This window comes from Sciurus vulgaris (genome assembly GCF_902686455.1).
Source record: "Sciurus vulgaris genome assembly, contig: HiC_scaffold_633_arrow_ctg1, whole genome shotgun sequence".
Taxonomy (NCBI): domain Eukaryota; kingdom Metazoa; phylum Chordata; class Mammalia; order Rodentia; family Sciuridae; genus Sciurus; species Sciurus vulgaris.
The window spans coordinates 8,380,184-8,393,481 of NW_027632389.1; the positions used below are offsets into that span (position 1 = coordinate 8,380,184).

Below are 13,298 nucleotides of genomic sequence, written 5' to 3' on the forward strand. Positions count from 1 at the left end.
TATATATATATATATATATATATATATATATATATTATCATATATACCATATACACCATCATATATATATATATATATGATGGCATATTACTCACCCTTAAAGTAGAATGAAATCATGGCATTTTCCAGTGAATCAGTGGAGCTGGAGAATATCATAATAATTGAAATAAGCCAATCCCCAAAACACAAAAGCTGAATTCTTTTTCTGTTACACTGATGTTAATTCAGAATGTGGAGGACTAGGGAAGAATAGGGTTACTTTAGATTAGGTAGAGGGGATTGAAGGGAGGGGAGAAGTTTGGGGACAGGAATGATAGTAGAATTAAAGAGACATTATTATCCTGTGTACAAATATAGCTATACAGCTAGAGAGATTCTCCATCATGTATTACCAGAAGAATGAGACATTATACTCCATTATATATTTTGTATCAAAGTGCATTCTACTGCCATGTAATACTATTTGAGACAAATAAACAAATTGAAAATAAAACTTATTTAAAAAGAGAATTGAAATGATGCAACAAAGCAATAACTACAGCTTCTGACAGAAATAGATTAACAACTTAAGTATGTAATGTAGCAAACACAAAAATAAATGGAAATGTCATTAAAGAAGGTGCCCAACTTTCAGTGCTTAGAAGACAGAAGAACCTTGAACAGAATCAAATTGGAATACAGATTGATGTGGGATAGGGTGAAAACTGGTTCATCCAATTGCATTATAAAATTTTCTATGAATAATGTTCTTCACCCAGGTCATTGCTAACTCTTGAACTTGTTGGAAAAAAATGAACCAGGTCTATCCCCATGGCCAGGGGCTGCAGCTACAGTCTCTTCTTCTATCCTGTTCTGTCTCACCAGGGCCTCCAACTCTGTCTCAAGCACTGTGTTTTATCCAGTGATGTCTCTCACCTCTATGCTTTTGCCTTATCTGTTCTTCCTGTCTTAAGAGTGCATATAACATCCCAGGATGAATTATTTTTGTGTTGAGTTCATTGCATTTGATTGTTCAATTTAAAACTATTTCTGGATTCTTCCCATGGAGCTACCTCCCTATTCTCCTTGCTCTTCAGAGCCTCCTGTCTGTCCACTTTTTAATTTCTAGGATTTAAATTCACTGCCATGTCTTCTGAAGAAGAGATGCTCTTGGTGGGAGGGCTCAACTTCAATACTAATAAGCAGGTCTTGAAAGGTCTCTTCAGCAGCTTTGGGCCTATTTCTGAGGTGGTTGTTGTCAGGGGCCAGGAGACTCAGCGACCCTGGGGTTTTTGTTTCACTAATTTCACCAACCCAGAACATGCCTCAGATGCCATGAAAGCCAAGAATGGAGAGTCACTGGATGGTCATCAGATCCATGTGGAGCATGCCGGCAAGTCTGGCCAGGCACCAGAGGGGATGCCTTTGGGGACCATGGACATGGGCATAGATAGAGTTGGTGGAAACCAGGGCTATGGGAGTGGCCAGTATGACAGTTGACCTGGTGAATATGGATATGGATATGGATGATCCCGAGACTATAGTGGCAGAAGTCAGGGTGGCTATGACCGTTACTCAGGAGGAGATTACAGAGACAATTATGACAACTGACTTGAGGCATGCACACATAAAGTACATACACAAGAAATAGCACTTCTGATCCAGGATCGTCCCTCCAAATCACTGTATTTATAAAGACTTTTGGAGCTGTGCTGAAACATCGGTTTAGTACATCAAGTTCTATTTTTAAAATGAGTTCTCAAGATTGCTTGTTAAAAGACCTTTTAAAAAAGCTCCATGTACATTTTTTTTCTCATTTAAAGATAAATTCTGGGACATTTGTTGATTCATAGGTATTTTTCTTTTTACCAGGTTTTTAGTTTGGTCTCTCAGGATTATTGCTTCTGGCAAAAGAAAAGTTTGGCCAGATTTAATTTTATTAGCATTAAAATTGGGGATATTTTTAAAAACGTGTACACAATGTTTATCATCATTAGAGAAAAATTTCCAAATGTACCTTTAACAAGCTGTGACAATAACGTGATACTTTTTCTTAAAATTCAAGATCACCACCCCAATTATACAGACAAACTTCTTAAAAATGTTTGTGAATGTCATTTTTTTAATGCTGGATGAAAAAATATTCTGTTATGTCTCTTGCAGTGTTTAGGATATCCTTCACAGAACTGATTAAAACATGAAACCTGTGCACACACACACACACACAAAGTATTTCTGATCAGAAATTTAGAGAATACAGGTCTGTATAATTGATCTTGTAGGGAATATTTTTCCAGTATCCTTTTTCAATCAAAAGGACTTACATAAATTATCATAAAATCTTAAGAGTTAATGCAGTAGTGAATGATTTTTATTGTCCATGGAACTTGTTTGAAAATGTAAAAATAATCAGCTTTGCCATGAAATCTAGGAGACTAAGAAATGACTTAAAATTTTTATATGTTCGTGGTAAATGACTTGTATGAACACTGAATCCATTTATATACAAAAATGAGGAGGCCAAATATAGAAATTGTGATTTGAAAAGAGAAAGCAAATTTCAAAGTTTTTTAAAATAAAAATAACCAAAATTGCCAGGGTAGGTTCACAGAGGAAGAGGGTAAAATGTAATAATATATTTATTTCTACACTAGTATTACATATATACTTCTCTGGGTGATTTACTTCCACACCCTTGTCAATATTTTAAATCTTTTTTCCTGAACTGCAGAGTGGATCTTAAATATTAATACACTACAATTTATAAAACAGTTAAAGTTCAATATCCCTTTAGATTATGACCAATTTCATTTTTTCCAACAAATTCAAGAGTTAGTTATTTAATATGTAATTTAAAATAGTATGATTCAGTATTTGGAGAATAACTTCTGTTTCACTTTATATCATTCTTTCCTCACACATACTTATATTTGAAGAGCTTTATTGATATAAGATTCATATAAATTAAAGCAGCATATATAGGTATGAAATTATGAGTTTAATTCAGTTGCCAATTTTGTCTTCTATTTGAATACAGAGATAGATATGATATTCCTTTGGGATAATATCTAACTCATGAGAGATTTTCTATGTTTCTATAGTAAACTCTGAATGAGTTTTTTAATTTTATAATTTGTAATAAGTTTGAATTTCACTCTATATATCAGTCATATATAGAGTTCATATAACAGTTCATAGTAACAGCAAAATAAAATAATATAAATCAGAAAAAAATATTTAGACAATTTTGTTTAGTTTACCACTTCATGCTATCACCATTTTAAGTAAATTGCTTGATGTTAGGGTATCATACTGGAAATGTTTCCAATGTTTCAAGGCAATAAAACAGTGCTGCTGAATGCATTTATCTTTTTTCCTCTTATTAACACAAGATAAAATGTAAGTGAAAATTAACTAGGTTATGATTGTGTGAAAAGCAAGAAACTATTAACAAATGTATAGAAACACATTCAGTAATATTGCTGAATATTGTGGTTTGGATATAGGATTGTCCTCTGGAAAGCTAACATGTTCAGCATTTTAGCAACACTCAGAGGTGAGGACTCTGGATTAAGAGAACTGTATTCTCATCAGAGGTTGAATCCATTTGTAATATTGATAATCTGAAGGGAGTACATTATTGTAATAGTATCCAGGTAGGGCGAGGGTAGGGGGAGTAGTTTGCTGGGGGTAGGGACTTAGAATCTATGTCATCCGTGGATTCCTCCCTTACCTGCTTTCTGGATGCCATGAGGTAAGCACGTTTTCTCTATCACCTCATTCCACCATGAGGTTATTCCCACCTGAAACCCAGAATAATGGAGCCAGGTGATCATGTGCTATGACATTTCAGAAGATCAATGAAGATTCAATTTATTTTTCCATTTTGTTTTTGATAGGTATTATATGTGTGAATAAAAGGAGAAAGCTAGATAATGCTTACACGGATTTTTTCTTTCAAATATTGATGTTTTTTACAAAATTAATATTTTTGAAATCTAAAGGGATCTCAAACAAGATTTACTTTTAAAAAGAAACAAAATTACTTTCAAACTTATCAAAATTAAAATACATAAAATCAAATGTAAAATGTATCAAGGTAAAAATACATTATCCTCATTAAAATAAATTATATTTCATGCATATATAATATGTCAAAATACACTATACTGTCATGTATATGTAAAATGAGCAAAAAAGAAGAAACCACTAAGACTTATACTGTATTTAGTGTATTTCTTTGTGTCTTATTATTATCACTAATGCTTTTTATGTGTTATAGACTCCATTTTCAAAACAACACAACTGACTCAGGAAGAGTACAAATACTGTTAATGGCAGTAAGAGATTTAAGCACACAGATCATGGTATCAAAACCAGTCATTTTACTTTTGACTTCAAAATTTCTTCTTTAGGGGGAGTGGGGAGGGTAAGTACATATATTTTTCCTTATAAATGTAATAAGTGAAAAAGCTTATATTATGCAAAACTGCAACCTATGAAACAGCCCTAACATAAATGAGTGTTAACAGCAACAAAAGTTAAGCAACTCATACACATGGTTTTTGCAACAAGTGGTCTTACATGTTGACAATCACCACTGCCTAAGCATTATCTCAAAACTCACTGACATGCATGCCTTCTGCATTTGTTACTTAAATAAAAAATAAAAATTGCTAAGTTTGTCCTTGTGTAACTTTTTTATATTGCTTAAGAGGTTATCAACATTCAGGAAGTATTAAATTATAATAATGTGGTTCCTATTTTGCTGTGATTTCTATATTCTCTTGGTTCTTTTCAGATATATATGACAAAAGAGTGTATTTTTATATGTTATACATACATTAGGGACAACTAATTCCAATTAGAATCCCATTTTTTAAAAATATTTTTAATTATAGACATGGATGCAATACATTTATTTTATTTATTTTTATGTGGTGCTGAGGATCAAACCCAGTGTCTCCCACATGCCAGGCAAGTGCTGTACCACTGAGCTGCAGTCCCAGTCCAAGGATCCCATTCTTCTGATTTCACATAATGTGGAGATTCACTTGTGTATTCATATATGAATATAGGAAATTTAACTCTGATTCGAGCTACTATTTTTTGTATTCCCATTCTCCATTCTTTCCCTTCATTTTCTTTTGTCTATTGAAGTGAATTTCAAACTCCCCTCCTTACTGTTACCATTCACATATGAGAGGGAAAATTCAGCCTTTGTTTTTTGGGACTGGTTTATTTCACTTAGGATTACAGTCACCAGTTCCCTCCATTTACCAGCAAATGCCATAGTTTTTTCTTCTTTATTGCTGAGGTATATTCCATTATATGTATATATACCAAATTTTTTAATCCATTTATCTGATGAAGGGCACCTAAGTTGGTTCCATAGCTTTGCTATTGTAAATTTAGGTGCTACAAACATTGTCATGGTTGAATTAATGGAGTATGCTGGTTTTAAGTTTGATTGGTATGTCTGGAGGAGTAGAATAACTGGGTTAAATGGTGCTATCATTCCAAGGTTTCTGTGGAATCTCCATACTGATTTCTGGGATGATTGCACAAATTTGTAGTGTCACCCCAATGTATAAGTAAAGCTTCTCTCCACATCCTGGCCAAGATTTATTGTTACTTGTGTTCTTGATAATTGCCACTCTGACTAGAATGAAAGGGAATCTTAGTGCAATTTTCAATTGCATTTCTCTAATTGCCAGGGTTTTTGGACATTTTTCATATATTTCTTGGACATTTGTGTATCTTTTTTTGTGAAATGCATGTTCTATACATTTCTCCATTTGTTGATCGGTTTTTGTGTGTGTGTGTGATTTGGGTGTTAAGTTTCTTGAGATCTTTATATATCCTTGAGATTAAACCTCTGAGGTACAGGTGGTAAACATTTTCTTCCATTCTGTATGTTCTATGTTTATGTTCTTGTTTCCTTTGCTGTGAGAAAATTTTTTAGTTTGATACTATCCCATTTATTGATTCTTTACTTCTTGTGTTTTAAGAGACTTTTTGTGGAATTTGGCTCCTAAATTCACTAGATGGAGATCTGAGCCTACATTTCCTTGTAGAAGGCACAGGGCTCTAGTCTAAGGCATAGGTTCATGATCCACTTTGAGTGTTGTGCAGGATGAGAGATAGAATTTAATTTTTTTCTATTCCATATGAATTTGCAGTTTTCCCAGCACCATATATTGAAGAGGCTATCTTTTCTCCAATGTACATTTATGGCATCTTTTTTTCTGATATATTTTGGGTAGCTTTGGATCAAATATACCTGTACAGAGATTTAAGATATTCAACATAATCTCTAGATTTTCTGATTTTCTTTTCACTTGTGTTTCCAGAGTGATGGAATATATCTTTGAATTCAGTTTTATAAAATGGCAATTGAAATGAACAATGATTTTATTTCTGAAATTCTATTTGGTGCTCATTTTGAGACCACAGATCAACCATTAAGGAATTATTGGGTATTTTCATTCATTCAAAAAGTGAAAAATAACTTTTAGAAAAGAGGACAGTCTCAAGGGAGAGAGTGGATCCACTCAACTAGAAGAGAAAGGGATAATGTACCTCTCCTGTACTCCAGTTTTAATGGGAACCCTAGGGAAATTTCGAGAGAGTACAGCACAAGTCCACCTCATTTTTAATGACAGAAGTTGACACCAGAATTTTACAAGTCTTCTATCATGGCAATTCTAGATCAACTTGGCCCATGATGACTGGTTCTAATTAGATTTCCAACCACACATTCTTACAGATTTTATGGTTAGGAGAAAATGTCCTTAGCACCCAGAGTTTCAAGGTCTGGTCACAAAAATATACTCCTTAAGGGTAACTTGGGTTCCTCTTATCAACAATATTTTGGGGCTGCATTTCTCCTGCAGCAAAGAGGTAGTTTTCTAGGAATTCAATATATCCTGTCCACAGAGTTCAGGCAGAGCTACTGATAAATTGCTTCTTGGGAATAAAAGCATGTGGTGGCCAGTGAAGTGGGTCAATTTGATTGAATTATTATACACAACATTTAGCTTTTATAATGTCACAGATGTCCTCATGAGCTGTAATTAAGATATATTTAGAGATGAAATTATCCTTTCAATTACAATTTCATAAATGTGAATTCAATATTTTTTTCCATTCTTTGGAAATATGAAAATAAATTCAGAAGAAAATTAGAGATTTTGTATATTATTTAAATCTCTGATGCCAGTATAATTAACCTAAAGGGACACAAAATGTGCAAGGAAAAACAAAACACCAAACTACTCAGAATGTGCTATTAATTTGGGTATACTCCAAGATATGCTCTGAGTGTGATGAGTGGAAATGATAAGCTTAGAATTCTGTTTGGAGGAGGGTCAATGGCTGATCTGAGACAGGTGCCATCACTGACCAGGACTTTTGATAGCTGTGTCAGTTGATAGTAAGTATGCACCTCAGAGGGGAGCTCTAATAAGTCTTGGAAGTGCCTTGTAGAGATGGTGGCAGAAATCCCAAAGATGTCTGCTACTTAAACTTAGTACATTCCACTCCTGATTAGGCTATGGTCATATAATGTTCTGGTAATCAGAGCCACAATATTAGATCTTTGGAAGAGAATGTAGTGAGAAAAATCTTTTGAATTTGTTCTTTACTGTATTTCCCAAGTCTCTGAAAACTTCATATAATGATCTGTGAATGAGAAAACAAAACACTTCACTTACACATCTATACAAAATTGTATGCACCTCTTACAAAGGGCACATAATGACTCATGCCACTTATGTGGAATCCAACCCTGCCAAGATCCATTATTACTGTAAATATGTTTGTATACATAGGATTGGAACTTTTTAACAGCATTTAGAACATAATTCTCTTGAGGAAAACTGTCTCGTGTGCTATTGTTCATGGCAGGTTTGGAAGAATGTAGAAGGTCAAAAATATGGCACATTTGAGTCTCACTTTTTCATTAATCTTAGACACAGTTTGATCCAATGGCACATACAGACAGCAGAGGACAGATTCTAAAAAGGGAAAAAAAATCTTATGTGCCTCTTCATTAGACAGGATCCTTTAGCAAAGTGTGGGGTAGAGAGATGTGGCCAAACACTTAACAACACCATATGTAGTTCCTAGAGAACTCTTTGATAATCATAATTTTTAGCTATCTATCATCTCTGCAAAGAAATGAGAATAGAAATCAAGAAAATTTTAGAAATGAATAACAGAGATAAAACATATCAAAATATTTTGGATACTAGGAAAGCAGTTCTAAGAGGATAATTTGTAGCACTGAGTGCCTAAATTAAAAAACAGATTCTGGACAGGCATTGTGGTACACACCTGTAATCCCAGTGACTCAGAAGAATGAGGCAGGAAGATTCTGATTTCAAAGTCAATCTCAGCAAAAGTGAGGTGCTAAGCAACTCAGTGAGACCTTATCTCTAAATAAAGTACAAAATAAGACTGGGAATATGGCTCAGTGGTCATGTGCCCCTCATTTAATCCCCAGTACTTAAAAAAAAAAAGATTCCAGATGCATGAACTTATGCACCACCTCAAGGCCTTAGAACATATTAGTAAAAGACAATAATTAATTAAAATCAGAAGTGAAATCATTGAGGTGTGAGAAAAATGGCAAGTCAAATGTAACAAAATTAAAATAAACCTTTATCTCTCACCATGCACAAAACTCAACTCACTGTGGATTAAAGACTTAGGAACTAGTACAGAGTCCCTGTTACTACTAGAAGAAAAAATAGGACAAAATCTTCACCCTGTCAGTCTGGGATCTGACATCCTTAAGAAGACACCTAAAGTGCAAGAAGTTAAATCAAGAAGCAATAAATGGGATGGGTTCAAACTGAAAACTTCTTCTTAGCAAGAGAAACAACCATTATTGTGATGAGAGAGCCTACAGAATGGGAGAGAATCTTTACAACATGCACCTCAGATAAAGCATTAATCTCTGAGATATATAAAAAACTCAAAAATCTTAACACACACACACACAAAAAAAAAACCACCAAATAACCAAATCAAAATGGGTTAAGTAACAGAACAGACACTTCACAGAAGAAATGTTGGGACTATTGACACGTTAACTAACTCAGGCTGACTCCTTACTCCCTGGAGGGTGAGCAAGATCAAGGCCTCAAGGGCAGTTTCAAAGGTTAATGAGGATAAATTGGACCACCATCAGGGATTGGTTAACAACAGTTCTGGGAATGTGATCAGCTTGTGCTTGCCATATAGTCCTATTGTACTCTCACCTGCGTGAATCCCCCCCCCATGCCTTGATGACCTTTAAACTGATTGGTTCCTCTAGCCTCCACCCTACATAAAAGCTGTGTGACTTCCTCAATAAATGAGTTACTGCTGTGACTGGTCTCCCTGACGCATCTGATTAACCTCCACCCCGGAGGTCTGGGTGCGGGCGGTCAGTCAGCCCTAGCTATCCCGGTCTGGCCTTGTTGGGGAGTGTCCCCTTCTCTTGTCACTTGTGGAGAAGAGCAAGGGGGCTTAAGACCGTGACAAAGAAATACAATCAATCAATCAATACATGAAAAAATATTCAACATTCTAGCAATTAGAGAAATGCAAATCAAACCTACACTTAAGATTTTATCTCACTCCAATCAGAATGGCAATTATCAAGAATGCAAGCAGCAATAAATTTTGGGATGTGGAGGAAACTGTCCACTCATACATTGCTGGTGGGAAGGCAAAATATACAACCATTATTGAAATCAGTATAGAGATTTCTCATAAAACTTGGAATGAAACCACCATTTGACCCAGTTATCCCACTCATTGGTTTATACCCAAAGTACTTAAAAACAGCATATTACAAGTGACACAGCCACATCAATGTTTATAGCAGCTCAGTTCACAATAACTAAACTATGGAACTAACCTAGATTCCCTTCAACAGATTAATACATAAAGAAAATGTGGCATGTGTGTGTGTGAAATATTACTCAGCTTTAAAGAAGAATGAAATTCTGACATCTGTTGGTAAATGGATGGAGTTAGGGGATATCTTGCTAAGTAAATAAGCCAAAACCAAAAAACTGTAGGCTGAATATTTTCTCTGACATGTGGATGCTAATTCACAATAAGTGGCAGTGGGGATAGTGAAGAATAGAGTTACTTCATATTAGGTAGAGGGGAGTGAAGGGATGGAAGGGGGTCTGGCATAGGAAGGAGAGCAGCATAAAACAGACATTATTACCTCATATACATATAAGACCTCATGACCAATGTGATCCTACAATCTGTATAATCAGAAAAATGATACATTACATTCCATTTATTTATGATCTATCAGAATGTATAAATGCATTCCACTGTTGTGTACAACTAACTAGAACAAATTTAAAAAAATTTAAATGAAGTGAAATTATTGAGATAGGGAATAAGAAAACAACACACAGGATCAATGTAATGGAAAGTTTGTTCTTTTAAAAGATAAAGAAGATTGGCAAATCCTTAGACAAACCAATGAAAATAAATGTGAGAAGACCAAAGTCAACAAGACAAGAGATGAAAAAGGAGATATTATCACAGACTCATATGAAATCCAAATGTCTATCAAAACATAGTTTGAAAATTTGTACTTCAAAACCTGTAAAATCTGCAAGATATTGAAAATTTCTAAATATACACCACCTACACAAATTGAAATAGAAAGATATAAGAAATTTAAATAGACCAATATCAAATAAAAAAATTGAAACAGAAATTAATAGTATTCAAAAAAGGAAGTCTAGGACCAGATGGACTCTCATTCAAGTTCTACAAGATATATAAAGAAGAATTAACACCAGTTTCTCTCAAATTATTCCATAAAATTTGAAGGGATTGAATACTCCCTTATACAATATATGAAGCCAGAATAACCCTCATAACAAAATCAGACAAAGATTCTTCAAGTAAAGTACAATGTAATATAACTGATGAATATAGATGCAAAAATCCTTATGAAAATATTAGTAAACTGCCTTAAAAATACATCAGAAAGATAAAATATTGTCTAGTGAATACCATTGTATAGATGCAAAGTTGGTTCAACATACCCAAATCAATAAATGCAATTCTCCACTTAATCAGAATTAAGAATGAGAATAACATAAATTTAATAAATGTTGAAAAAGCCTTTGATAAAATCCAGTATTCATCCATGTTAAAGATGATGCCGAAGCTAAGTATCAAATAACGTAACTCTACATTGTAACATTCACTTATGACAGACCCAAAGATAACATCTTATTAAATAGATAAAAATTAAAAACATGGTCTCTAAAGTCTGTGACACCGAAAAAATGTCTAATCTCACCTCTACTATTCAATGCAGTCCTCAAAACATCAGCAAGTATAATCAGGAAGAGAAGGAAATCAAAGGGTTACATACAGAGAAAGGATTACAAGACCCTATATCCAGAAGACGCCAACAAATTCCACCACATACTTCTACAGTGTATAAATGAGTTCAGCAAAGTATGAAGATACAAGATCAACACCCATAAATCAATAGATTACCTATAAAGCTAACAGTTATTTAGCTTTGCAGAAAAGAGGAAAAACATCATTTTCACAATAACCTAAAACAATATCTGGGGATTGATATAACATAGAGGCAAAACTTGTTCTATACAATGAAGGTTATAGAATACTGAAGAAAGAAATTGAAAAAAACCTTAGCAGATGAAAATCATCCCAAGTTCTTGGGCAAGAAGAAACAGTATTGTCAAAATGACTGTTCTTTGATGCAATGCCCATCAAAACATCAATGATATTCATCACAGAATTAGAAAAAAAATCCATTTATTGGGAAAAATGAGACCCAGAATAGACAAATTGGTACTTTTGAAAAAAGGAAAGTAGTCAAACCTGATCTGATATTATACTACAGAGAAGGAGAAAAAAAAGAAAGAAAAAAAAACAGTATTGGCAAGGAAATAGATATAAAGTCCAAGGGAGTAGAATAGTAGACACAGGTAAATTCACATGCTTGTAGCTATCTAATCCTTGCCAGAGGTTCCAAAAACATATATTTTGGAGAAAACAAAGACATTTAAACAAATTGTGCTAGGAAAAATGAATAGGTATACATAGAAAAATGAAAATAGATCTCTACATTTCACCCTGCACACATAGACCAGAGACATGAATTAGACCATAAACCTTGAATCTTCTAGAATAAAATTTAGGGTCAAAAGTCAAACAGGTTCCAGCACCAACTTCCTTAATAAGATGTCCAAAGTATATGAAATAAAACCAAGAAAACCAAGAATTAATAAGTGGGATATCATCAAACCATAAAATTTCTGCATGACAAAGGATACAATTAAGAATATGAGGCTCGGCACAGCGCTGGGACTCGGAGCAACCACTGGGGCTCCGGCGCCTGCCCAGGGGAGGAGTGGCGAGGAGAGCTGTGTGGACTCAGGACACCGGGGCCTGCCCTGAGGAGGAGGAGGAGGAGTGTGGCCACTTGGATTCGCAGTGACTGCACCAGAGCTACAGGCGGTTGCCAGAGGAGAAGCCGTGCAGCGAGCTGTTTGGACTCAGAACGACTGCTTCTGAACACCGGGGCCGGCCCTGAGGACGACGAGGAAGAAGAACGTGGCCGCTTGGATTCAGAGTGACTACACCAGAGCTACAGGCGGTTGCCAGAGGAGGGGCTGTGTGGCGAGCTGTTTGGACTCAGACCACATCTGAACACCGGGGCCTGCCCAGAGGAGTAGGAGGAGGAGGAGGAGGAGCGTGGCGGGTCATGTGGACTTGCAATGACTGCATTAGCGCTCCAGGCGGCTGCTCAGAGGAGAAGGCAAGTGGTGAGTTGTTTGGACTTAAAGTGACAGCTCCTGAACACAGGGGGGCTGCCTGGAGGAGAAGCGCAGTGGGTCACTTGGTCTTGAGTGGCCGCACCAGGGCTCCGGGCGGTTGCCCAGAGGACCCGTGCTGCGGGTCACGTGGATTCAGAGCCACTCAGAGCGACCACTCCTGAACACCCGGGGGGGTTATCTGGAGAAGGAGGAGGAACGGGCAGGGTCATTTTGACTCGGAGTGATTGATTGCCCAGGGCTACAGGTGGTTGGTGGGAGGTGGAGGCACCCAGTGAGTTTCTTGGGCTCCTAGTGACCACACCGGAATACTGGACGTCTGTCTGGAGGAAGAGGCATGTGGCGGGTCTCTGGGACTCAGAGCAATTGTACGAGGCCCCAGGTGGCTGCTCAGAGGAGGGGCCACATAGCCAGGCGATTAGGTGCAGAGCAGGGTCCCAGGATCAAGGAGGCTTCTGGGTGGAAGACCCGCACAGA

General features: G+C 36.0%; 1 pseudogene across 1 annotated transcript; it reads left to right on the plus strand.

The window, feature by feature from the left end:
- Positions 1–1,125: 1,125 nt before the first annotated feature.
- LOC306652871 (RNA-binding protein 3-like) lies at positions 1,126–1,616 on the plus strand (annotated as a pseudogene). The gene has a single exon. The product of its transcript is annotated as an RNA-binding protein 3-like (transcript).
- The last annotated feature ends 11,682 nt before the right edge of the window (positions 1,617–13,298 follow it).